The 27,702-nt window shown below is 42.8% G+C and overlaps 1 long non-coding RNA gene across 1 annotated transcript; it reads right to left on the reverse strand.

The window, feature by feature from the left end:
* Positions 1 to 80: 80 nt before the first annotated feature.
* LOC128087609 (uncharacterized) lies at positions 81 to 27,682 on the reverse strand. Its single transcript, XR_008209904.1, has 4 exons — positions 27,457 to 27,682; positions 27,086 to 27,142; positions 24,930 to 25,063; positions 81 to 700 (listed from the first exon to the last, which is right to left on the reverse strand). It is a non-coding gene; the product is annotated as an uncharacterized LOC128087609 (long non-coding RNA).
* Between the last annotated feature and the right edge of the window lie 20 nt (positions 27,683 to 27,702).

Below are 27,702 nucleotides of genomic sequence, written 5' to 3' on the forward strand. Positions count from 1 at the left end.
AGTCTGCAGAGAGTAGAGATCCAAGCAGCTGTTGAGTGCAGCTGATGTTCCCCCCACTTCTTTACATGCATGTGCATAAGATGCTGTAACAGTGCAGAATGACGCCCAGTAAATACAGTTATGACAAGGTAACAAATTCAAAAGCATGCAGCAAACCACAGAGGAACAAAGGACACGAGTCTAGAAAGCCCAAACTTCTATTTCTGTAGGATACAGAGAGCAAAATGCAGTGCAGAGCAAGCCTTAGCTTCAAGTGCTCCTCTCAGCACCAGAGCTGCTTTGGAAAGGATGTTCTAGGTTTTACAAGGGAAATAAAGGCTGCCATGAGAAAAGCAGCATCAGCTGCTGCTAAAGTAGTTCAGTTTTATTAGAAAACACCCCATACTGCATCCTTCTCATATCCTTCCACTTCAGTTCTTAATTAGTACAATCATCACTCATCTTGGGGTAAGTACTGGAATGCCATGACACAGTTAGAGACTTGCACAAAGAAATGTGGCACCTGTCACTTTCCCTTCAGGAAACCACAAAGCCTCTTGAAGCCTCTTGCATCCTCTTGAAACCCAGGCTGAACCTGCAACACGAGAGCAGCAGCAGTGCCTTTCAAACCCTGCCAAGGCCCTGCAAACAGGTCTCTGCTCAGGAAATTGGGCTGTGTCAGAAGTCTCCAAGGCCAAAGTAGCAGCACAAGTGTCAAAGCCTAGGAAAAAAAAATACTGCAGTGAGCGCCAGCAGCAGAATATAGAGTGAAAAGACATTTGGAAGGAAAAAAAACCCAGCCTTTCAAAAACATCAGGCTGGTAATCTATCAAAGGCTGTAAAGCGCTATATTAAGGGACCTCATATGACCCATCAGAGGCACTCAGCAAGTTTGCTGCTCTTCATTGTGAAGTACTGGCAAAATCTGATGATTCTAATGGAATCCTCAGATTCAGATATTAAAGTGATGAATGGCTTCTAACAGGACAGACGAAGCCACCGTGCCTGTTCAGCCAGCAGCAGAGACTTCACACTAGTGATACCCCACCAGGAATTCAACTGAAAGGCAAAAAAAACCCATTAAATATTAAACAGACAGTGTAGTTACCTGAGTGCAGAGACAGAACAGCCCTGCAGGCAGCACAAGGTTTGCTGAGGATGCTCACAGTACCAACACAACACACCTGTGTGCCAGACTGTTCCTTCACACACCAAATCCAGCAATTCTAAGTGCTGCATATTTAATCTGCTCTTCCACAGCATTCAGAAGAGAATCTGGCTTTCCAGGACACATGTATTGACAGGTGGATGTGGCAAGAGCAGTCTGAAGACAGTTACCAAGGCAGAGTATGAGCTCTAGCAACTTTTGCTACTGTTAGCTTCTTCCTGCATTTGTGCCCTATTGTACTACTTGCCTCAGACCAGGAGAAACAGCCATTTATGCTTCATTATATCCATCTCCAGAAATACTGCCATTAGCCTCTTTAAACGAGTCAAAACAACAACATGATCTTGGTTTCAGGGACCTTTCAGTCTTATTTTGCCAGTCAGAGATGGTTGGGTGCCTATTTATTCCTGGAAGTTACGTACAGCCTGTATTGTGCAACAATATTGTGCAAGTTGGAGCTGAAGAGATGCCCTGCAGCAGAAGTATTCTCTAAGAGCAGGAAAATAATGCTAGTTCTACATACAATACTGATGCACCCTCCAGAATAATGACTCTGAAATAGTTCAGAACCATTATTTCTGATAGGCTTAAATGCCTCAATAGCAACTTCATCTTTTCTGCTGTTACTTCCCAGAGGTGCCACAACTTTACCTATAAAGAAGAAAGTGCTTGAAGATTTTAAGATGTGTGCAGTTGTGCAGATTTCCTTTCTTCCAAGTGTTGAAATATCAGCCCTCCTCTCCTTTGCAATGACATCGACCAGCTTTTGCCATTGCCTTTCTGAATCTCAACCACATTACTAAGGAGAATATAGCAGTTTCTGGGGCTATATCCCATCTGGCTATAATGAACAGAAGAGATTAAACTTCACTTGCCTGAGCTTTAAAGTTATTGTTAAAATAACCTATTCTTTTCAACTACAGGTACATGGCACATAATAGCATCTCTTCTGTTCTGCCTCATTCAGGAGATAGCACAGCTAAGTGCATCTACTTTTTTTTTTTCCCCCTGAAAGATCCAGCCTTTCAAAAGGAAATACAAACACCGAACACAGCTCTAAGTGGAGGCACATCTAATAGAGGAACTAGTTGCCTGATGTACTCTCCCACATTAATGACACAAGGAAGGACAGCAAATACGTTCTTGAGATGCTGAGGTACTCTTTAAATATTAAGAGGAAGCTTTAAGGACCATCCTGTTGTGCTAGCCAAGGTGTGCACCTAACCATTCATCCGTTTAAAACATGCTATTATAGCCTGATAGTTTCCTCCCCACCAAAAAGATTTCCTACTTGTGCAGAGGACTTGCCTTGAAGTGCAGAATGACAGCCTGGAGTTGCACAGCTCCTGCTTCACAACATGGCCATAAACCTTCCACAAGCAGCAGCTGTTGCATTGGGTCCTATAACACTGTCACAGATCTCTTTTAGTGCTGAGCTCCCTAACTTCAAGACCTCCTTCTGCCTCAGCAAGAGCCAAACAGATCTGCACAGTATCAGCTTCGGTCGCTGAGTGCACAAGATTCATACAGCAGCCTAATCCAAAAAAATAAGCTGTACAGATTCAGCAAGCATCAAAATAGTCCCAAAGTCAGTACTGTGTGAACTTCTGATCCATCGAACTGATGTATTTTAAGAAGTTTCTTCCATCTGCGCTCCTCCAAATAACCGAGGATATTATCAAGAACATCTGTCACAGACTGAAGTGCTCTGCAAAGCCCTTGGGATGCAAGCAGATAAACTAAGTATTTTGGAGATACATTCAGCCTTGTGCTGCATCCTACATCTGCAAGGTGCCAATATATCCCCTCATTCACTCCCTCTTGGTACTTGATTACCCCTCCTTCCCCACAGCTCCAGTTGCACACTTACACAGAACTGCTGCACGAAGTGCTTCATGGAATTATGATCAGCAGGCAACTATTGATTTACAGACCAGACACGTGCTCATAACTTGAGTTAACCATCTTTTCTTCCTATTTGTTGTTCCTGACAATCAAAGCTTGGGTTGTGAACTAGCCCTGTTTAAATTCCTGTCTAGCCTAGCGTGAAATTGTTTCCCAGGTAGCGATTAATTCTGTTGCAACATTTCCCCTTCATTGGGCAATGTGCTCTTTGGGAAGCCCATGCTAAACCACAGCTTCCCTATTATCAGCAGTGTCATTAGTCGTGTCAAACACGAAGCCTTGAGCATCTCCCATCAGTTTTGGCACCTCTTACTAGTCCCTGCGTTGTCTTGAGGTCAGTTGGCTTATCCCAAACAAAATGGGCAGACTGGCATACAACATGACAGAATGACTGATGGCTCACCATTAGGAAGAAAACATTCTATTGCAAAAGCTTCTTTTATACCTACAGGGATTAAAATCTGACTGGATCAGAATAGGGAAAAAAGACTGCAGAATTAAAATCTCTTTTTTCCTCTGGATTTTTATATATCATTTACATTTGAAAAGTGGGTTTTGAAATTCCACCCAAACCACCCTGTGTTTTGGATGGCCAGTTTTCCTTTAGAAATCCACAGTATTTACAAAACATTCTGTGAAAAGATGGCTTTCATTTTCATTTTCTCCTTTTCCCATCCCCCCCTCAAATTCAGCAGAAAATACCATTCCAAAGCCAGCTCCGACCAATTTGGATTCAGAACAGTTATTGCTTTAATTATTGTTTGTACATGATATTTCCAAGAGCAGCCCTCTTAGGGGACATCTGCAGCTCGCTGGCTGAGCAGCTGGCAGAGAGATGGCTCATGGTCCTCTCCCTCTTCCTCAGTACCAGATCCCATCTGATGCTCAAGCAAAACCTGAAATACAGGCCTGAAGTTGCCACCTAGAATACTATGGGCATGTCTATCCCACACCATGAAGAGCTCTGATAGTCCCTACAAGCTAGCAGACATGCAAGGAGCGTGACATAGTGCAGATACAGCCCAAGTCTCAGGAGCAGAACAACAGTATGGATACTTCATCTAGCTGACCTGGGTGACGGAGCACTGGAACAGGCTGCCCAGGGAGGTGGTGGAGTCTCCTTCTCTGGAGATGTTCAAGACCTGCCTGGATGCCGACCTGTGCGACCTGCTGCAGGGAACCTGCTTTGGCAGGGGGTTGGACTCGATGATCTCTGGAGGTCCCTTCCAACCCCTACAATTCTGTGATTCTGTGACCTGAATAACACCAGTTTGCTCACTTAGCAGCAGCTGAAGCCCTTTGCTTTACATTCACTGCTCTATGCAGAGGCAACAGTGTCAACAAAAGCCTGCCACCTCACCTCCCAGCTTCAGGTTCCCTTCTCATTCAAGAGGACAACACCACACGCGTGATCTTTCAGGTCTTTGATTCTACAATCAACATGAGTCATGCACTATTCTGCTCTTTCTTTCAATTTAATTGGCCTTCACAAGTTGCAACAGATTTATAAAAGCTGTATTAGATCCTCCTGTAGGCTTTCAACAAACATTTCATTGTCAAAACCACAAAGAAAATTGATTTTTCCTTTAAATTAGATTTTGTGCCCCTGAAATTAGCCCACCCCAGATATACTTAAAGCTTTCCTATATGCTATTCGCAAGGAAATGCAACAAGAACTTGATTTCCAAGTTGCTTCTGATAGACCTACAAAAACAAGGTTATACTTTGGGAGCAATAAGTCATCACTCCTTTGAAAAATTAAGAATCCATACATGTGAAAAGCTCTCTGAAGAGGTTGCATAAGACCAGAGGTCATTAAGAAGGCAATTTTACAGCTAACATGATATACCTTATTCTCATGTCACAGCACCAGAGCATATGACATTAATAAGTTATTACATCCCCAGGTTAGAAAACCATTATCATCTCCCTTTCCCACCCTGGGGACAGACACAAGTAATTAAACAGCTCAGCCAAAATCATACAGAATATCTGCAATGCAGCAAGGACATCGATTTTCAGACTTCCAGGCAATGGTGGAAGTCATCCCACTTCCCTCTTTATGGATAGGAACTTGGAGAAAATCAGTTTGTTGATATTGGAGGAATAGATTAAAAAAAATAAGGGCAGTGTGAGTTACCCAACTGACAAGAAGTCAATTCATGCAGGTACTTGCTGCTCTCTAGAAATGCACTGCTGTGCCATTACCAATGCTACAGACACCTGTAAAATGTTAAGACATTGAAACAAATGGAAATACCATTCCTTCCTCTGTTTGCAAAACCTCAAAGCTAGATGGCCAGGGCTGTCATGGCAATTTTTGCTGCCAATGGCTTGTTTCCATACTCTGATTTCCTCTTGACTCTACAGTCATCAGAAGGTTGGAAGAGCAACCCTTCACAAAATTGAACTGCAGGCAAATTGATGGCACAAGAAGTTCTATGCTGAGACAAACAGCAAGGACAGGTTTGAGAATGAAGCCCATGCAATCTTAGCAAGGGAAGGACCAAGAGAAATACATATTTAATGAGAAGTACAAGAGACTCATCTATGAAGCAGGGTTTTTTTCTTTAGTTTACTTCTGAGCACTGAGATGCAGTAACAGCTCTGCTGATATCAGTCACTAGAAGGAGAAAATTATATTCCAAGCTCTCTAAACTAAGTGACAGGGATAGAATTTCTGAAAATGCCCCATTTTCTGACTGCAGTAGCACGTGTGGAAACACATTAAGGCAATAAACAGTAATTAATCAAAAACGGGGGAGAAAGAGCACTAAGGGGCACAAGACTGAATTAAGAAGTTAAATTTCCTCGAGGAACTCCACAGCAGCAACAATTCAACTACTGGATTTGTCAACTAGTTTGATATTGAACAGGTGGTTTAAGCACATCTCAATGGCTGTAGGGCAAGGGAGACAGAGAAGGACTCACCTTAAAAGAAATCTGCATTCCAATACTGCTAAAGAACTGAAGAGTCACCTGTAGACCAAGAGTTTTGTATTACAGCAATATGCAAACAGATAAATGAGAAAAAAGGCAGACAAGGAAAATTGCAAAGAACAGAATGCAAGAACTAGCAAAGTCAACTGCAAAAAAGCTGGTAACCAGTGAAGAGGCAACTAAAGGAAGCTGAATATTATTTTCTTCTTGCAGTCAGACACAGGACTGAATTTGGAACAGCGTTAGCAAATTAGAGCAATTCTGAGAACAAAACATTACAATAATCAATTCCTGTAGTACTAAAAGCCTGAGCTAAGCATTCTGCTTCAGTACCATTCACTCTGTCCATAATGACAGCACATGAAAAGGAGACCTTACTTTTGTTATTCACCTGCAGCTTTGTCCTCAGTACAAGCACTTATTTGTAAGATTCTACACAAATAAGAATGGATTAGAAAAAAAGTCAAGAAAAAAGTTTTCCAAACACAAGCAATGGATTCTCAGGTTAAGTTAGAATGGAAAATAAAACAAAATATATTTCTTAAAGCAACATTTGCCTTTGTTAATCCTTTCCAAGCAACTGGGTTCACAGACAAATCAAGAACCGTTCCCTGAAATGAGGAATTCCTGCTCAATTGCTGCACCAGACAACTTCACATCCACTTTCACTACAAAAGAACTCTATGACATTTCATGATAAAAGTGTGAGCCTCAACTGCATTCTCTTCCCAGGCACCGGGGGTCTGTTTCATTCAAATTCATCTGAAATTTCACTGTGCAATTTGATGGGAACAGAGCAGGACTTGGGGGAAGACACGTACTTAGCCTCCACAGATGCATACAAAGAAATCAGGATTTCTGCACTGTGCCTAGAAGTGAGGAGTAAAATAACTGATGTAAATGGTTTGCTTTAGATAGCCAAGACTTCCAAGCATCCAACAAAGCTGCTACAAATCAAGCAGTTTTGCTTGCTCACTGTCAGAATCAATCCCTCTTAAGCCAACTGACAGTACAAAAAAAATCAAAGCAACTCAGTATCTAAACAACCAGTGGCCTTAGAGAAATGTTTATGTTTTATTAATACAGCCTAAAGACAAGCACAACACTTGTTAACAACTTGCTGTGAGAGTAACAAATAACCAGACCGCCTTGCCAGCAGTGGCTCCTGTGAAGAGGGCACTGTGGCTGGGGATGAAGGCTCCCCAGCTGCTCTCACCTCTGGATTTATTCCTCTGTAGCAGAGGAACACAGTACAGTGCCAGCTCCCTACAAGATGAGATAACACCGCACACTAAGCTGAAAAATCAACGTTACAGAATGCTCTGCTAATCCTTACCCACTGAGTTAATCTAGACATCAGCAGACAGCATTTTGTTATCGGCCCAGGCAGGCGCAGCTCACAAGCCAGGTAACTGCTTTAACTCAGTTTAAGAGACATCTGCATGCCACCATCCCCTCACAGCCTATTTCTCATCCCCAAGAACTGAAAAGCCAACAAAAAGCCTCCAACTGAGCCTGCTTCCTTCTAACAGGAAATAAAATTCCAGTAACGTTAAGCCTTACAACGAGGCATGAAATAATGCCATTTCCACATGGCTCCACACAGCACCAGAACTGTACAGCTCTACCCTCCAATCCCAAACATTTCAACCCTTTATCCCAGAGGTGTTGAAGGCTCCGATTCAGCAGCTTGGAGTCCGGTCATCTCCTTGCTGCTCTGTAATGACATCAGTTGCATTAGGTGGGCTCTCTCCTGCCTTAATTCCTAAATTGAGAACATAACAGAACTACACACCCAGCTGAACACATCGGACAGAACTGTCCCCTTCACACCCAGCTCCACCTGGATGCTTCCATCTCACTTTATACCCAAGAGCTTCATTAACGTTCTGCTTCACACAACCTGGTCTTACAGAGCAGCCATCAACTCTGCCACAAATTTAACAAAACTAACAGCAGGGAACACAGCACTCCTCCGTCCCCACTCCTCTGACACACATCCTCAACAGCCTCACCTCCACCATAACCATTTATGCAGCTGCATACAGCTGATATACATCCATCTCAGCAACCACGCTGCCTTCCCCAGGTACCTCCATGGCAGATATTCACCCTTCTGCTGCTGTCTAACCCTCATCCCAAACAAACCCACAAACCATTATCTCCTCTTGTCCACTCTGGCAAATGCAAACAAGGAGCAATAACGCTGCTACAAATGGTCCCTGCTAATGGGTTTCTTTTGTTGCAATCTGTAATTTAATAACCACCAATAAAAAAGGCTGGTTCAGGAGCAGAGCTTATTTAATGCTTTAATTGGTACTTATTTCGAACAGTTCATTAGGATGGCAGCATTTACTGCTTGATTTTACAGCCTACCTGACCTGACAAGCAGAAGGCCAGCCACTCTGATCAAGCAGGGACACTAATTAACAAGCCCCAGGTCAGTGCTCTCTTTTCAAACACATTAGGTGCTACATAAGGTCACAAGGGAACCAGCAACAGCACACCAAATGGTGAAAGCCTTTTGTTTCCTTGTTCCAACTCCAGCAAAGGGCCCACGGATGGATTACACAGGACAATAACAGACATTTCAGCAAAGGGATTTGGATTACAGCAATATCTCAAAGTCCTGCAGGACATCCTGTGTTGCTACTACACCATCTACATCGCGCAGGTGCAGCCCTATACCTGATAGAGCACATTTCATGTATGTATAAGGGTGGAAACTTGTTGCAACCAGGCTGAATTTCAGCCTGCAGAGCCTGAATCTGCCCAGCTCCTCAGTTACTTCCAGCAGTGACACAGAGCACTTCTGCTGACTCTCTCGGGGGGGAAAGGAGGGGGTCAGACTGCACCCTCACCCAACTTCATCACACCAGAATTGCAGCAGGACCAATTTCATGCAGACTAACAATAGCAAGCTGGAAGTAATTCCAAGCATGATAGCTTCATTACTGGGTATCTCGCCACATGCATCTGTTGGAGCACACCATTTGCGAGTGATAAATAGGAAAATGCTGCCTTATGAATAATGCAAGTTTATCACAACAATGATGGCTTGGAAATAAATCCAAGTCCTCGAGCATTTCAGTAAACACCTTTGTGCCTTGAGAAGAAAGGAAGGAAAGCAATATAAAGAACAGACGACGCAGGAAGCTCCTGAGCTGCCACTGGTACTGCTGTATGAAAAATAAAAACCTCCTCAGCTGGGTTGATGAAGATCAGAGCTGTCAAACAACTTGAAGTTATGTACTCAATTATAACACCTAACAGTGAATATTTTATATTTCACTTAGGAACCGTCCTGACGACTCAGCCGTCCTTTGAAGGATGACTACAGCAGTTCCTCCCATATACCATACCATCTTTCTTCCCAGCACAGCGTCTCTTCATTTCATTTTCGTGCTTATACCAACTTATTCAGCCTGTATGGTAATTTCAGGAACTCTCCCCCAGTTAATTACATGCAGATTTATACAGCTCTGTTTTGCATACCTAATTTTCCCCAGTTTGCCTGCTTTACTGCAATTCCTCTGATGTTTACTTTGTCTTAATGTTCTTGCAAAGTTAAAAGGAACTATCACTTAAACATCCATTATTAATTTCTCCTAAGCATCTCCAATTAACTCTTTGAATAGATTAGTTATTGATTGTTTGGAAGCAAACTTCCCATTAGTACAGCAGCTCCAAACTCTACTTTGAATATCTTTCTGCTATGCAAGGTTATCTTGAAGCAGCATCCCTTTAGAGTCCCAACTGAAGCCCAAATGGCTACAACAGCCCATAAATCCCCTCTTTGCAACTGTGCATCTCAATTGACACACACAAATCATAAGTTGGCAAAGCTAGCTCAGGTCTGTAACACAGCAAGAAGATCCCAATGTACGTCTCTGTAACACTGCATTGTGGCTCTACCAAATGTAAATCAGAACTGTGAGCACACCATGAAACTTGCATAACTCTTAATGAGACAAAGCTATAGAGCTGAGGCAATTTTCTGTCCAACAATCACTGGACCCAAGTGAGCAAGAGCTAAAAATTGCTTCCTAAGAGCAGGCATCTCTGATTTTAGCACTGCATTTCATTTTACTCTATCATGAGACTAATATAAGAACTCTAGAGGAGCACTAGGCAGGGAAGCAGCATCACATCAGAGCAGAAATCAGAGCAGAAATGGGAAGAGAAGCATTTTGAAGAACATTACAAAACCGAAGAGCCACAAGAATAGGTGAAAACAAGGGTCACATTCAGTAGTAATGCAATCCAGGACCAGGAGCCTGATGTTATCAAAATGCAAGGTGTCATTACACAACAAAGCAATCCTGGAAGCTGAACTTCAGTTGTACGCCCTTGAGATAACCTTCAGTGAGACCCTTCAGCTCAGAGACAACAGGGTCAGGTCTAGCAGCACTCACAGGTCAGAGCTGATGGTCCTCAGCCCACGATCTGCAAGGAATTGCGGCCCTAAACCTGCACCTCCCCTGGGAAACAAGTATTGGCAATCAATTTTGCACACAGGCTTTCTTCAGCAGATGCAATGCAGTTTCCTACACCTGCTGCTATTTCCTTGCAGACCCAGACAAGTTTTCTATTTCAGGGTGGATTTTTTTTATTTTTGTGCATGTTTTTTCTTTTTTAAAGCAGCAGACCTGACACCAAGCAGTTCATTATGGTAAAAGCATTCTACAGAAACTCATTCCACAAGGGCAGCGGCTGTGCTCCTCTGACTCTGCCCCATTGAGCACTCAAAGCATCTCTAAGCCAGAACCCATTTTCAGAGGTCTGACAGGCGAGTTCTACCAACACCACTCAGCCTGCAAGCTTTAAATCACAGCAGCATCACCGCACAAAGTGCAGTGCACTCACTCCTACCTTTCCCATCTCCTGCCTGGAAATCTTCTGAACTACCTTTGTGTTCTCTCCCTATAAACCTCAGGAAAAAAAAAAATAAATAAAAAAATCAAATATTTGGATTTGGAGAGATTCTTGAAAGCTATCTCATTTTCTTGCTCAAGTTTCAATTGCAGCAGCAAGAAAGTGGCCTAGAAAACTTTAAAAGGCCTCGGGTCTGTACAACACTCTGGCAGAAATGCATTGCTAAGCAACACAGCCAAGCTGTGTCTGGGCTGTAAGGATGTTCAGGCCAACGATACAAAACAGGGTTCATCAGAATTACAATTCTAAAGAGTGTGCCTTGCTACTGCCAGACAATAATATCCCCAAAGGGGACGCAGGGTCAGTATTGATGTCAGCTGGATTTCATTCTGAGGCAGATGGATGTTATCTATCGGCTCGCCTGAGTGGCCCAATCTTATCTCAAGAAGTTTCTGAGCCTGATAATGGCTTTCTAAGTGTTTGAGACAGTACAGTGAATGCAAACAGGGACAGGACTCATGTAAGGGGAAGGTTGTGCAGGAGGTTATCACTGGAGAAGGCAAGACAGACAAGCCTTCAACAGCAGCTCATCCCTCTTACACTGAAATGAGGGAGATGTGCAGTAATTTTCACTTAGCGTTCGAAATTAATTGGCAGCTAAACCAATGTGACCCATTTACTAACTGAAGCTCACATACAGAACCCAGAACTGAAGCTAGCTTTATTGCACCCATTTTTAAAAAGCACTGCTTATTAGGTTCACACTGCTGCCTGTGCTGAACAGCAACCCAAACCTTGGTCTCATTGTAACAGTGGTACAACTGTTTGGTTCCAACCCAAACTCCTCTGGCCTCATCAATAAATACTTCTTAAAGACAGGAGAATAAAGCATAACAGCCCTTACTCTCAATGAGTAAATAAGTCATTCAGCAGCTAAAAGCTGTGAGGTTTTCTTCAGTCGTCTTTGGTTCTTCCTTTAATCACAGCACCAAGCAATGCATGACTTCTTAAAAGCATCCTTTACCCAGGAAATGGTGCGACTGGCACCAAAGGAAAGAAAGTACAAACTGAACAGAAAAAAAAGCAATGTGGGAACCCACTCAATTTTATTGAAAAATAATTCATTTAGCGGAAATTGTTTAGAGAAATAGATGTCAAAGTCAAACAGTAAATAAACTTTGCCCAATTTGAGAACGTAGCTGCCTAAAAACATTCTTCTCAGTAATGTGCAGTTTAAGCACTTAGGAAAATTGCCAAGAGGTGTCAAAATAATGAAGCCTGAAAATAAAATCACACACAAGTAAACCCTTCTCAGTTCTTCCTCAGATCTCAGGCCCAATAACTACAACAAAACTACACGCAAAACAGAGCTGCTCTCCATCCCACAAGAACAGTCAGATTCTCCCTTTCCCCACACTGGAACAAGCCACCAGCAAGGTCCACCTCATTCGGATGCTTCTTACTCCAGTTTGGAGATCCACAAAGCAGCAATAACTGAGGAGCCATGGGTTCTGCGAGCTCTATTGAAGTTAATGCTCATCTCAGATCTGTAATTTTCACTAACAGGCATTATTCCAGAAAAGAGTTTCTCAATTCAAATAGCAGACCAACAAAATAGATTACAGCAGAATAGTTGGCCTAGAAAAAAGGAAACTATGCAGCAGAGAAAAGTTGGAACACTCTCATTCTCTTGTGCTCTTTCTGCTGCTGACTAAACCCTAATTTAGTGTTGGTATTGCTTTCTCTCTCATCTTTTTCCTTTTTCTAAGTGTGTTTAATCTGCTGTAAAATTGTTTTCATGGCTGCAGTGAATGTTATTGTAACTGTTTTACAATGTGCATTATTGGCACTGTGTAAAGGCTTTTGCCTTCTGTATGCAAATCTCTACCCTGCCTGCTGGCTCTCAAGGTGCGTGCCCTAACACAGCTACACTCAGCTACGTTCCACATCACTGAAGAGCACAAACGGTCTTTCCTGAAAGAGAAATTAATAATCACTTTGGTTCTAACGCTACAGAGGTGTAGGCAGTTCCTTAGATTCCTGCACTTTAGGCTCACTGTCTTTTGCCATCACCAACCCACATTACATCCTTTTGTTCTGCATCTCAGCTTCAAAAGAAAGCAGTATTAAAACTTCACCTGCTCTGCTGGAACACTACATTTACCTCCTTTCCTCTCACTATTCCCATCCCCAAAATATACCCCAGCATACAGTTTCCAGCTGGTTTTCTGTGTGCAGCCTGTTTGTAACTCAATACCATAAAACGCAGCCACTTCCCAAAACAAATTCCATTTTTAAGCCAGTAAGCAACCTCATTACTCATTAATAACCAAAACCAATCTAGGAATATGAAAATGCAGGCTGCCTAGCTACTTACACAGATTTATGCCATGCCAGTTGACATCTGCAAATGTTTCTAGCCACTCTAATCTCCCCTTGTACACATACAGCTTTCACTTTCAAAGTGGAACTATTTCATAATGGAATTTCACTCAGTTACATGGTTCCCTCTTGGCTTGAATATTTCAGGGTTCCTGATGGCATACCAATTGACAGGAGGTAAGTCTATTGACTTGTCATATATATAACAAGGATGCAAAACCAGTATGAGAACTTCAGACACGTCTTTTAGTCCACTATTTTTTATTTGCCAACCTAACAGGTCTCAACTTTTAAACACCAGGTTGTGAGCCAAAGGGCCAAACAGCAAACTCCTCTGAAGGAAAAGCGGTGAGATCCATGGGGAGCCTCCTAGCTGGAGAAGCAGCAGCTCAAAATCACTTCTGAGACACCAGCTGGACCTTCTGCCACCAGCTGGCTGATTAGGACATCAATTGTCTGCTTAGATTGGCTCCCCAGTTACCCTTCTTGGCAACATCCACAGCTTTGTAACTCTTCATTTGCTTAGATCTACAGTTTGGTGACCAGCAGCAACTGCTTAAGGAGCAAGCCAGTCCCACTCCTCAAAGACTGAGACAAAAATCATCTCACCTGCACAGAGATGGCACGCCAACATTTAAAAGACAAGCTCACAGGAAATCCCAGGCTGTCCCCAATGCAATGCAGCCTGCAAAAAACCTTTTCTTGCTTCATATACATCTACACAGCTATCTTACCCAGCACAGGAACTCATCTAGCACTGATTCAGCATCTACTACACCTTGAACTCACCAATTTGCCTTAAAAGGAACCAGCATCCGACAGCTCAACAAAGAGTATTCCTCAATCTGTCAACACAAGGCCAGGTGATGAACCAAAGAAATCAATGGGGGGGAGGGGGGAAAGAAAGAAAAGCCTACAAACCCAATCCTCAGTCACTTCATCACAAGCACTCACACTGTCAGCACCTGAAGCATCATTGCCATGGCAACCATGGCACCTTCAGCCCAGCTGCCAGGAGAGCAGGGAAGGAGACACTTGTCTCCAGTTTGTTAGCTGGGTAATTGGTCCTGCTGTGCAGGGTCACTTGTCACCAAGATGACAGCAGGCAATGGCTGCCTGCTTAGATACCAGGGCCACCTTATCCTTGGAATGGATCTCTGGGATTTATTAAACACTCAAGAGGTTAGTGAGCTGTGAAAATCCTATTCACCACCACTGCAGTCTGCTGACTAGAAGCTTCCTCCTGTGCTTCAGCTTTCCTTTATCTTATTCTCTCTTTTTAAGGGTGGATGGGAGCTTCAGGGATTTAGAATGCTTCAATTTTCAGACAAGGGAAGCCTTCCCACCCCATCACCCCTCTGGCTGCCACCTTTTCAAGAGAGAAAATTGGCTGCAGCTGGCTCTTATATTTAACCCCTCAGGTAGCACACAGGACAGAACAAGTCTTGTCACAGATTATTTCACTTAACTGTTCCACAGCTTGCCAGCAACTACATAACCCAGTCCCTACAGTTTTGTTCCCTCTGCTCATTATTTGTGTTCATCAGCTACAGATTTGTGTTGAGGCAAAGAAAAAACCCACCTTGTTCTTTATCTGACCCAAATTGGATCTCTTTGGATCAGAAGAATGGATTTGCTTAATTTCTGCACCAGCTCTCCATTATTCATTAAATTTATTTCACACTATTCTACGCAGGCTGCTGAAGTCCTGTAAGCTGCCACCAATTCCAAAGGGAGAAACACTTCACCTTGCAAATCTGTAGATTAAGCTTTGAAAAAAATATTTCTCTATCTATAGTTCTTGTGTTCTGCAGGTCAAAGCAAAAGCACTATCCAAGTGCTCAGAAGCTGAGCCTCATTTCTCACACCAGCAGCTCAAACACAGCTCCAGCTGAAGCACCTGGAGCAGAGCTAGCAAAGCTGCCACTCAACACCCCTCCTGCAACGACAGCTCCCTGCCTCTATTACCCAGCCACCTACAATAAAACACAAGGGCTATTTCCCCCCCAGCCTCTGCAATGCTCACCCTACTCACCCCACATCAGTCCTCTGCCCAGGGATTTGCAGTCTACATTGCATCTCACCATCCAGTTGACCTGCAAGGATGACATCACAATAAAATATAATTAATATTAAACACGCTGTAAATACCCACTCATTTCCATTTTGGCATGCATATTATTATAATGACTGCACCTTTCTCAAACTTTAAAGTCCTGTTTTACAAGCCTTCATTTCAGCATAATGTCCTCATAAAACAAAACAGCAGTGCAGTGTGGAGAAGACTAAATTAAAAATTAATGGGCCCTGCCAGTACAGGGCTTTCTCAGAGCCCATAGGAAGAGTAAAGAGTTTCTCCTCCACACAAAAACCCAAGTTACGTAAAGGCAGCAAACATACCCTTCTCTGACCCAGGTTTAATAGCCACTGCAGCACATCTATTTACAGCTGTGTGAAGGACCAACACCACTGCACAGTGAAGTCAGGGGATGCAGGGGGCAAGACCTGTCTGCTAATAGCACCAAGCCTGCAACTCGTGCAAGATATTTACAGGCAATAGGAAGGACCTGGGCTGAACACTCATGTTCTGTTGGATAACCTCAGCTCCCAGCATTTAAGCACTTGACCAAAAGCTCTCTTTGCTGAAATCCCACACAGCAGCTACGTGGTTTAACTGTGTCATCTTATAGCCTTTTATAGAAGGCTCCTCAGAGCCCTAGAAAAGCAGCCAATATGGAATTCAATAGGATTGCACAGTGATTAAAGCAATACCTTTTAATGGAAACTGATCCTCTGTATGCATTTTGTGATTCTTTCTATGCATTTTAAAGCACAACCACAATTTAAGATACTTGTACTCCCACTCAATTCTGAAAGCAATTTACTTTTAGTAACACATTTTATCTCTATAAATATCTTGTTTTTTCCCCCCCAAAGGATACTCTAATCTCCTGCAACTCTCATTCCAGCTCCTTATCTCTGCAATAACTCAAAAACATACCACTGAACATACCTAGAACATCAGTTTTATCTATTGTTTTTAGCAGAAATCTCTTTTTATCAGGAGCTGGTGCACCATCTTCCTTAGAGATAGTTTCCACATTTCATCCTGGCATCAGAGCTAAGTATTCCAGCATGCACTGTTTATACAGACTGCTTCAAAACACTGGGTAATCTGGCAACATGTCATAGTCATTCCTCATTTTTATTGCTAGGTTCTTATCACACCAGGAGAGCCTCAGTTCTCGATTAGCAGCACGTGCTGCATTTTGGCATTTCCTTGCAGGCAGAGCAACAGCACAGAACCCTCTGCTACTCCCCCAAAAGAAAACTACCCTGATCAAGCTGCCCTCAGGCACTTCAACTGGAGAAAAGACATGCTCACATCAATTGATGAAGGCTCCGAGGCCTCCCAGACAAATACCAGCCTTCTGTGAAGCACATGGCCTTCAGCTCTGCTTCTCTCATCTCACACTGCCCAGCCATCCACTTAGGATTTATCAGCCTCAGACCAACATGTTCCCATTTATAACAAAGTCCCAGACAGGCACCTATGGTCCAAAGACTTAAGCTGCTACTCCACCATCAGCAATAAGATACAGAAAGCACTGCTTAAGCATTGCTAACACACCTATTCCTGTCCCCAGCATGGAAAATGCCATCACCTAGGAAACCATTTGGGAGATCTACTGGTGTCCAGGCATAAGGTTCAGAAGTGTCTAATGCAACAATTACTCAGAGGCACCCACAGCTTGCACCCACTGAAAACCTACAGGAAAGCTAACAGTTTCCATAGAAACAATATGGAAGAGCTTACAGCAAGCTTCCTCCCAGCTGTTCCACTTCCAAGTGCAAACAAAAAGGCCCAGCTATAAGCAAAAAAGGCAACTCTTAAGTGCAACAGCTGGCCTTGCTGCTTATTGTCCTGGAGTGCAAAACAGATTTTCACATTCCTAAAGGTTAGCCCTAGGGAGTAAGCAACAAGGTTACCTCTTACAGCAGCCTATTTTGATAGCTACCTGCTTATTTGTTGACAGCTACTACCTTTAAAAGCCTTTTCACTAGCTCAGAAATAAATTAGCCCTGCAGAGATCTCCAAGTGCTCATAGTAGCTGCACAGCACAAATGCCTGTATAAACACTCCAGTTGTCATCCCAGCTGAGATACTTAAAACTCAGTTTTCCTTCCCTGCTCAGACAAGTTTTGAGCGATGCTCTCAGCAGCAAAAAGAGTCTGACAGCAGAAGAGGTATTTGTACAATGTAGTCCTGTGGCCACATGGAATGAAGCCCTTTCTAACTCAGTTTTGAGCTATCACTGAATTATTACTCAGCACAGAACACCCCAAACAAATGCACACCCACCCCATCTCAGAGACAAGGAGCTTCTGGATTCCACTGCTTGCACTTCTCACGTCAGATGAGTTCTCCAGCAAGCTTCATGCTGATAGATGGATGGGTGAACAACCACATGGCTGCCAAACAAGCACTACCATCCCACTTCATGCCTGTTACACAACATACACTCAAACCTAAAGCAAACCTCACCCTCAGAAGCTGAAAGTTTTACTCCTCCAGATTCTCTCACGCTTCCTGAACTTTCTCCTCCATAGTCAGGTAGTGCTGTCTCAGATCTCTGAACAAGACAAGCTTTTTGTTTTGTTCATATTTCCATGGTAAAGCATACAAGCTGTCACATCTCAAAGCCCACTACGAAGTTACCATATTCTTTGAGAAAGTATTAGAATTTCATAGGCTAGAGAGGTCACTGAAATCCAACACTTTCCAAATACTTCAAGATAATTTATTCACTTTTCAAAATCAGAAGCCAACCAGAAACAACACAGCTCCTATTGCAGCCTTCCTATTATTTCTGCAGGAAAAGACTTCTTTGCTTTCCAGGGATACAAGTGGGAAACGGCCGACCTCTGGGGTTTCACAGCTCCTGGCTTCAGCAACAGAACCATTCCTCAACGCTGCTGCCAACCTCACCATTTCCAAAGAACAGTGAGAAACGTTGGCCAGTCCTAAAAATAAGTCATCTCCCACTCTCTGTCCAAGCCTAATGCCTGCTGGTGCCATTATCCATCAGTCCAGCCTGCAGAATGATGATACTCAAGCACACGTGTAGGACTGCAGGCTCTGCCACAACAAAACAGTGCTGTTTTAAGCTGTCAGCTGCATTTACGACCCAGTAAACAAGTGACTAAGAGACCTATCTATATTAGGTGCAGCTATCTTCTTATTGTCAGTCCTTAATTAGGAAAAAAATCATCTTAGCCATACACAAAAGAGCAAAATTTACAACTCAGCAACAGCTAATCATTTGCAAGGAACAACAGATGCACTTACAATGAAGATATATTTCACCGATCTCACGAAGCACTTCTTTCTGACTGAATAATGCATTATAATGATCATTTGGATAGCTCAAAATACAGTTTTAAAAAATTTATGGAGCACTTTGATCACCATCCACTTCTGCAGAAGTATTCCTTAATTTGTGCCATACTCGAAGGCTAGGCGGGTGCTGGCAATACATGCATTGATTCATACCTTAAGCCAAAAGAAGAAAGTGAACAACCTAAGCAGAAGTGTCACAGCGGGAGTCAACACTTCAGTACTTTCTGGATGGCCACTTTTCCTGCCCTATTATTTCTCAGAAGCTTGACAGCAGGTTGCAGCTGAACTAAGGTTATTACTGAGATAAACCTCTGTCTGTAGTCTGAACTATTAATCCACAGCTTCCTGTAGATTTAGAAGGAATGAGAACAAAATAAGTGTTGGGTTTGGCTTTCTTCCCCCAAGTAATTTTTATTGAGGTTAACTGTAACTCAAATCAGAGCAGGAGGAAAACTTACACTCAGCAAGTTAAACCGTGGAAAACACAGTCTGATAGAACAGGCCTACTGAGCTCTTCATTTCCCATGTGGAGTACATGAACTTTGCTCACCAGTAACCAATTGTCCAAAACAAAGCTTCAAGAGCCTCAGCATCTAAGCAATCCCAGGTCTATAAAGCTCTCTACCTGAGGCAGGTAAGAAAGTACAAAACAATGCTGAATCTGAGACTGCACTTACTCGATATCCTCTAAGCAGGTTAAGAAGATTTCTAAGCATCTCCATTTATAATCCTCTTACCCTGCAAGAGATGTACGTGTTTACACATTCCGTGCTTTTCACATGTAACCTTAACACAAAACAGGAGGAAAAACAGAAGTTGTCCATCTCTGAAGGAAACAGACTGGTAAGACGCTGCTTATCTACTCATCTGTGGGCCAGCAATCCCCTCCAACCTGCTGATAACAGAACTGTCCACATAACAACCAACTCATTTCCTCAAAATCATTTCTTCACTTAGCCCAAATAAAATCAAACTCATTCTGCTGCCGTTCCCCTTCCAGCCACCCATATATTTTAAGCCATTCTCTACTAAAATGCACAAATAACACAGATCAGAATACGAGTAAGATGCGAATCATTCAAGGAGAAATGAAAGCAAGAGATGGGCAATTTAGATCTTAGATTCCTAAACAGAAGCCTTCAAGTGGAGAGAGTTTATGCCAATTCTCACCTAAACCATGATTTTCCTAATTCCTTCACTGCTCTGAGCAGCATTGGGCACATGGAAAGTAGAACACCAGGCTTAAGTGTTCTGAGACAAACATGCCAGTCCTTAACCTCACTCCATACCTAGTGCTATTATCAGTACTTTCACTGATAACATGGTATGTTACATCTAGCTCCTCAGCCAGCTCTAAATCAGTATTACAAATTCGCCTTCAGATAATGTTTTATGATCCTTGGATCACGATCAGCACTTTTAAGTGCTCACATTAATTTTTACTCATATTGAACAACTCTTCCCCCTGAGTAGAAAAAAACAAGCCACAAGTCATCCTTCAGCCTTGTTTTTTGGAACAGGGCTTCACCATTTCTGCAGCTCTGGTCTCAAGCAGCAGGCTTCTCCATTGGCACTGGGAGAATGAGGACAGGATCATCATCCATTCTGCCTGAAGCACTGGGTAACTACTGCATCCTAGCAAGAACGCTCTGAGAAAGGCTGTCCCTCTGATATGTGAGGCAGGGACACCAATGTATCTTGAGCTGTTTTTCATCAGCATCCCCATGAGAATTCCTCTATGAATTTAAAGCATGTCTTGCATTTGTACTCATATCTTGTATCTGTCATGGAGCAAATCCTTCAAGGTCCAATGAGCACATCAGCCAGCTCTGCTGAAAACTAAAAACCTCACTAATAAGAGAGCAAGGGAACAGGAGCCACCATGCCATCTATTAATAGAAACTTCAGCAGAGCATAAAGAATAGAGGACTGGGATGACTGTGCCTTCTTTCTAGGATGCTGCTGTCCTGCTTACCAGACCATTATGTGCTGAGCAGAAGGAAGGACAGGTATGGGTGAATAATAATGCAGGTGTAGCTTCTGCAGTTTTTCATTTGTGTCTGGAAAATGCATGCAGTCACTTGACCTAGCTAACAACCAGAATGGCTTTTCTGATATTGCAACACTTTATGAGCATTTCAACAGTCAATGCTACCAATCTCTGCAAAACCACTCCTTGCCCTCTAATAAAAAGCTCATTAATTCTTCCAGATCTAAATGAACACATACAAGGCTTCAATGAAGAATCTCGGCTTAAGTCAGCTCTGCTCCAGAAAATAAGCAACTCAAAACCAAGTCCTTACCTTCCTCCTCTTTTGATTCTGACTCTCCCAAAGGCAATAAGAAGTTTCCACACATCTGAAGGGACACAGAAAGCACCCAACAGAACACCTCACTCACAGCTTGTTTTAAGTGGAATGAAAATTGAAGCCAGCAAGAATAAATCAAGTATCAGCTGGAGCATGCAGTGAGCAACAAGTCTGAGCAAAACAGCATCCCAGTTAACAGGTATCACAAAGAGTCAAAAGCATCTATTGCTCCAGAAAGGCTTTGATAGCAGCACGAAGTATTTCATACACAGAAGCAAGGAAGACAAGGTATGAATACCCACAGCAAGTTGAACTTATCTCATGTAGCATTCTCCCCAGCTGCCAGCAAAGATTAACCAGCACCTCCTGGCACAGACTACTTGGATCTTGGATAAATCTTGTCACTGTTTGCATTTGTAAGTCCAGTGTCACAATGTCAGCAGCTGAATCAGTTCTGACCCATCTTAAGACTTCCATCCATATGTATTCATAGCTGTACAAAGCAGATGATGGAACAGGGTTACTTTAACCTACACAGCCACTCTACACATATTGCAGCCCAAGCTAAAAGATAAATTCTTTCTGCACAGCATTACAGCAATGTTTTATTCATTTTAGCAGACCTTCCACATTCCCTTCACCTTTTCCCACAGAGACAAGTGCTTGCCACACCAGGCACATTAACATGCATCATAACATGCAGCAGGATCAGTAATGCAAGTTACCTGGCAGGGTGTCAGGGCTGGCAAGCAGCCATTAATACCACCAGAGCAGAGAACAAATTGCAGAAGTACACTGTACAAACTTGCTAATTTTTGACTGGGTTACTAGCTAAAACCAGGCAACAGAAACAGGTGAAGTGACCGAGATCTTTCCCTCACCCTCTACAGCAGCTTGCTGTGAATGTAAGATGAGACAGTTGCCCTCTCCTACCTTCAGCTGCTTGCTTTCCTACTACTAGGAAAATTGAAAGGATGACAATGATGTAAATTTGTTATGAGTGACAAGCAGCTGTGAAAAATGATGAATAAAGTCACTAAGCTGCTAGAGGATTTGCACACATGACTGCATCACTGCCTATCTGCTGAGGAGACAGAACACCTTGGCCATCTGTAAGCTTGAGCTTGCTCTCCCCCCTTTCAATGAGAGCAACAGCATGAAATAGTATTGAGAAAGTGGCCTCTCTTTCTAAGAATTTAGTGACTCCAACATGAAACAGCCTCTCGGTTCAAGCACAGTTTTGAAAGAAACAGTGGCAGAATTCCTCAGGCATCTTTCCTGATATTAGGAGGCTGCAGTGGACCTGAACAGAGCTTTCTCAAAGGAGAGCTCCGAGATGCCAGCCACCACAATTATATCTTCAGCCTCATGCCATCAGCAAAGGTGGATTCCTCCAGGTAAAACAAACTCTGCAGACACAAGTTAATGTAAGTGCACATGGACAAGCAGCCCTGACTCAAGCACACAATCCTCCATCATTATGATACATCCATACAAGCCTTTCAAGCAGCCCCTTGCCAGACCAGGCACCTCTTCCTACCTCTGCCTGTATTCACTAATTGTATTAAATTGCTACAGCAACTTGCAGTCGCTGCCTAATGAGAGAAGTTACATCTCTAGATTATGATGCTGCTGGATCAATATATTTTATAAACAAGGATTGTACAGCTATAAAAGCTGCTGTGTTTTAAGGGTGGGAAGACTACCAAGTCACTTTGTGCTCATACAGCACGTTCCCCCAGGACACCCAGATGTACTCATGTCAGCTTTATGACAACAATAACACTACTTTGCTTTCCAGTAGTATCTTTTACACAGAATCCTGGCATGCCTTACAAATGGTGAAGCAGACGCTGGGAGTTTCTCAGCATACCTCTGGGAGCATTCACAGAGGCTAACGTCAGCTAAGGAGGCCCATTGCTGGGATCTCTGCTGTCACAGACAGAAGCCATGTCAGCACTGCTACAAATCATTTTCTGTAAGACTCGTGGGAAGTCTGCAGCTGTAAATAACCTCTCTCCCCCCCAGTTTTAAATGAAACTTGGAGTACTTGGAACCACCCCGGGCCGGAGCTGAGTTCATCAATGTTTTAAGGGACAATTAACATGTACATCATCTCAATGGTAATAACAGAAGGGTCAGCAGGATAACATCCATCACTCTTCAGTTCAAGAGAAAACAGTCATCTTGTCTCTATTTCTCTCTAAAAAGGCACCACTCTTCCCAAAGGCTCTTCTTACACCGTTCATCAATGTCTACAGATATGTTTCACAATCAGCTTTTCACATTTAGTGCTCAGCTTTTAGCAGTGCAACACAGACAAGCTCAGACAGAACAATTCCTTTCCTGCACCAATACAACACAACCTTCCTCTTGCTTTGAGGCTCCAATCTCAGCCATGCTACAGATGACAAAGCCTATTGAGGAACTAGAGGCCCTTCAAACCATATAGCAGGTAGAACTCATCCTGTTCTAAAGCAAACCAGAGTACAGAGAACAGGAAAAAAAGTAGGAAAAGCAGAAGTCTCGCCTCAAAAACAAAATATAGGGCAAAACAGTCCAAGGACAAATGTTATTCCACCTATTGAAAGGGAGATTGACTTCAAAAACTGAAGCATTGAAGCACATACACACGTCAGCCTCTGTCTTGAAGGAAAAAAGGAAAGATCTGATCTCTGATGTGGTAACAGAAAACCTCCTGTTCTATTGTTCCTGCACTACCCCAGGAGGATTTACCCCAGATTTAATTTATCTTCTCTATTTCAGATGAAAGAACAGGCTCAGAATTTTAAACGGCTTTTTATACCCCTTTCCCCCCCAACTTCCTTCATGTCAGGCTTGATCTGAAGGAAACACCACCTTGCACAATACCAACCTCTTAATTCTTATTCCTTGCAAGACCATTTCCCCTGCTATCATGTAAATGAGCCTCCTTGGAGCTCTCCAGCATTATTGTACATCATGGTTGTTTTATTACTCAACACTGTAAAAGCAGTACAAGCCTCAATTACTACTCACAGATGAATAAACTATACAGTGCACTTAGTGAAGCAATGATTGCTTAAGGTATATGGCCTCCATATTTGCACACATTTAGGTTTGAAGTACCTTGAAGGAGAATGTAGGTCTGTACAGGAATGTCCTTCAACAGCCAAGCAATAAATGCCATATTTTTATGCAACGTTCATTTCAATGAATCAGTTCCATTCACAGCTGCAATTCTGCCATATGAGCCCTGTTCTTTACTGTTGCTTAGAGGACTTGAATTTAGAGCTCTGAATTCTAATTGAAGCACTGAAATTCTGACTCACACAGGACACCTGAAAGGCAAATTACTAATAGTCTGAAGCATTTTGTTTGGAAGCTTCTGAAAGCACTGTTACCAGTTGGATTACATCTCTGATAAGGAGTTCCCCCACAGTCATATACTGAGACAAAGCATTAGGTGCTTTTAGCATGGCTGAGAGCATCTCAGGTATTTTCAACTGTATCCATACAAAATGCAATCAATTGCTTCCCGATCCCCAAAACCTTTGCACAAGACATCATCTTTCTAAAAAATAACCTGCTCTCTGTACTTCCTAGAAACAATGCTGCTACACTATGCAACCTAAGTGCATAGTTTTAGTGCACTACAAGGGTGCTAGAGTACAGCCTGTAACAATCTCAGAAGTCAGCAGGTGTAAGTAGGAATTGACATTTTTGAAAGCACATCATGCAAATACATTACAGCAACAGCCTTATCCTTGTTAAATTTACAAAGAAACAACTCCACAATTCAGAAGAGTAGAAAGGGAGAATATGAGGCAAGCTGAAGGTATGCCTACTACCTTGAATTGGCAGTCTGCATGATAAAAGCCTCCATCAAGTTAAACTTGGCAGCCCTTCATTACCACAGACAGTAGTGCTTCACTGTACCCCCACATGCAGCTGAAACACAGCTCTTAAGGACTGTAGGATTGTTGCCTACCTTCCTCTGTAGCACAGCATCCATAAACGAAGCTTCTGCCATTGAGGGGAGAGTTGCAGCAAACAGAGCTCTGCACTCCTGGCACACAGGCTTGAAACACCTCACCAGGTTTCTCAGCAGACCAGCTCCTGTCCCTGCAAGCATGAAAGAGTAGGTATTAAGACAATGTTTCTACATAGTTGTAACTGCTCTCCAGTGCATACTTCACCCAGTAATTGCTCTATTATGTTATCATCAGTGGTAAGATAAACATAAAATCATTTCTACAACGGCTCAGCAGCTCTAGGAGTATTTAGCACCAGATACGCAGTTTTGTGGTCAGTCACCTCCCAGTCCTACACTTAAACCTTGAGCAAACAGTGATTTTGGTACTGCTGTTCTGCTCCAGCTTGGGGCACAGAATAAGAGTTGTCCTAGGAAAAGGCTGCAGCTCTTCAGCAAGCGTCAAGGATCCTGTCAGCCCCACAGCCACTAACCTGTGAAAAAACCAAAACACCCCCACTGCATGAAAGCAGTCCAGAGGAAAGGGCTGTTCTGAGTGTGCAAAGACCTCCATACTACTTGAGCTGCATCCAAAGATTCAGCTGTCAGAAGTTTAATATTCAGTGCAGTTGTAGACAACATGTAACCCACTGCACCCATCTACTGCTCTCACACAGCAGCTGATTTGCTCCTTAGCACACTTGAGAAGACATTCCTACCCATGTCCTGAGAAATAATGTGCTTCCTGGACTGTGTGCAAAGAGCAACTGACACCTCAGTAACAACACCTTGTTCTGAACTCCAGTTGCCAGTGCAATTAGGAGCTGAACACTTACAGCTGATGTCTTCCATTAGCAATAGGACCTCCCCCTGTGCTCCCTTCTCCTTGTAAGAAAAAGCAACTGGGGGTGCACTGAAAAGCTTTTTTTCTATGTACTTGCATACATTACAGCATACCCTTTGCATTCAGCTAGTTTAGTTTTGCTGTACATCAGAACAAAATGCCTTTAATAAAGCACCTCACAACCCATTTCTTACCCATACAGACACCCATCCTTGCAATCCCCAGCACCTCACATACCCCATTCAGTAGCCAGCCATCCCTCACTACCCTTTCTCCTATAGCTCCACCAGCAGCTCCTCAGTTTTAATCCATTCACACCTGTTAGTAGCTCATTTCCCAAAGCCTTACAGCTGGAAGCTGATGGAATCAGGTTCTGCACAGTAGGAGCTGTAGGTTTGCTACATTTACTTACATTAGTCTAGGAACACACCATCAACAGCTTTAAGATGAAGCCCAGTTTTTCTTGCTAGCTTAAGCACAGGACAGTACTGGCATCTTATCCTGCAGGCTGTATTGATTTCTCAAGTTGATGTATGGCTTGGCCAGCATATGTTAATTAAATGCAAGGTCTCTTTTGGATACATCAATCGCTTCTTTTTAAGAGAGCAACTGCTTACACTGCATGAAGCTCTGTCTGCACACTGTAGTGCTAAGCACAAACACCTGAGGCTCACAGAAGCATTAAGTTTCACATGGGCATACATTTTAATGGTTGTTTCAAAGTCAGAACAGAAAGGGGCTTTCAGCTTCCACTAAATAAACCTCAGTTATGGACTACATGCAGAGCAGGGAGTGTTATGATGGAAAAACCTCTAATCCCAGATCCTAACTCATCTGGGTAATCACATCATACAAACATATATATGGCAAATTTGCTTTATGAGCCGTTTTAGACAGCTACTCCATGGTACTGAGACCACATGAACCTAGAGAAGCCATGTTCAAAGCACCACACCTCAACCTTCTTACAAGTAGAGACCAAAGCCAAGCTTTTTGAAGCACATAAACACCAGGAATGGCAAAAAAAAAGGCCGAACTGTAAAAAGTCACTGTCTCAGATAATGCTGATAGCAAACTATTCCCCCCAGCACCTATCAATTTTAAGGTATCAAAACTCATGTCTCAGATACATTCAGCCTTCCATTCTCTCAACATGAACTGCACTACATCAGATTCTCACAAACAAGGCAGTAGGTCACTGACCTTCCCCTGTTTCACAAGATTTTGTCCCATAAAGCCTCTTCTCTTTCTCCAGACTCCTCTCCTAGGTTTTCATACAACTCTACCACCAACAGCTCTAAGCAAAAGTAGAAATCTTTAAAATACTTACAGTTCTTTGTTAGGGTTTTATACTTTGCCTTCATGTAAAGTTCTTCCTACAGTTGCACTGAAATGAAAGAAAACAAAATCAATAGGAACATAACCAGAATTATGACTCATACAGCTGAAAAAGGAGATCACTTCTATTACCTGGACAATACACTTTCATGCACAAGCTTCCTTGCTGATTCCTAATGAATTCCTTTTCTCATTTTAGCTACCAGTTACCTTCAGACATACACTTTTTTCTTTCAAAAGCACAGATCTATTCAGTCTCTCTCTTCATAGAGCACCAGGAGTTCTCCTAGTTAAAACAAATAAGCTACAAGTGTGCTGCCAGCTTTATTTTGGGATACGTAAGTAATTGCCTTACCCACTTACCTGCTCATTCAGTTAGTGAGATCCTGAGCCACCTTCAAGCAAGCAGAAACTTTTACATGTACTCCCAATCCAAAATGCAAATAAAGAGCGCAGGGATAGCCCACAAAGCTGAACAACAAAAGCATGAGCAACCATAATTCAGAAGCATGTTCTACCAGCTCAAAAGCCTTCCATTCCTCTGCTCTCAGTACCAGAAAGCAAAAAACAATACTGCAAATTAAAATAAGAAAAAAAAAGTATAAAAGC

This window comes from Tympanuchus pallidicinctus, unplaced genomic scaffold (genome assembly GCF_026119805.1).
Source record: "Tympanuchus pallidicinctus isolate F22 unplaced genomic scaffold, pur_lepc_1.0 scaffold30, whole genome shotgun sequence".
Classification (NCBI taxonomy): Eukaryota; Metazoa; Chordata; class Aves; order Galliformes; family Phasianidae; genus Tympanuchus; species Tympanuchus pallidicinctus.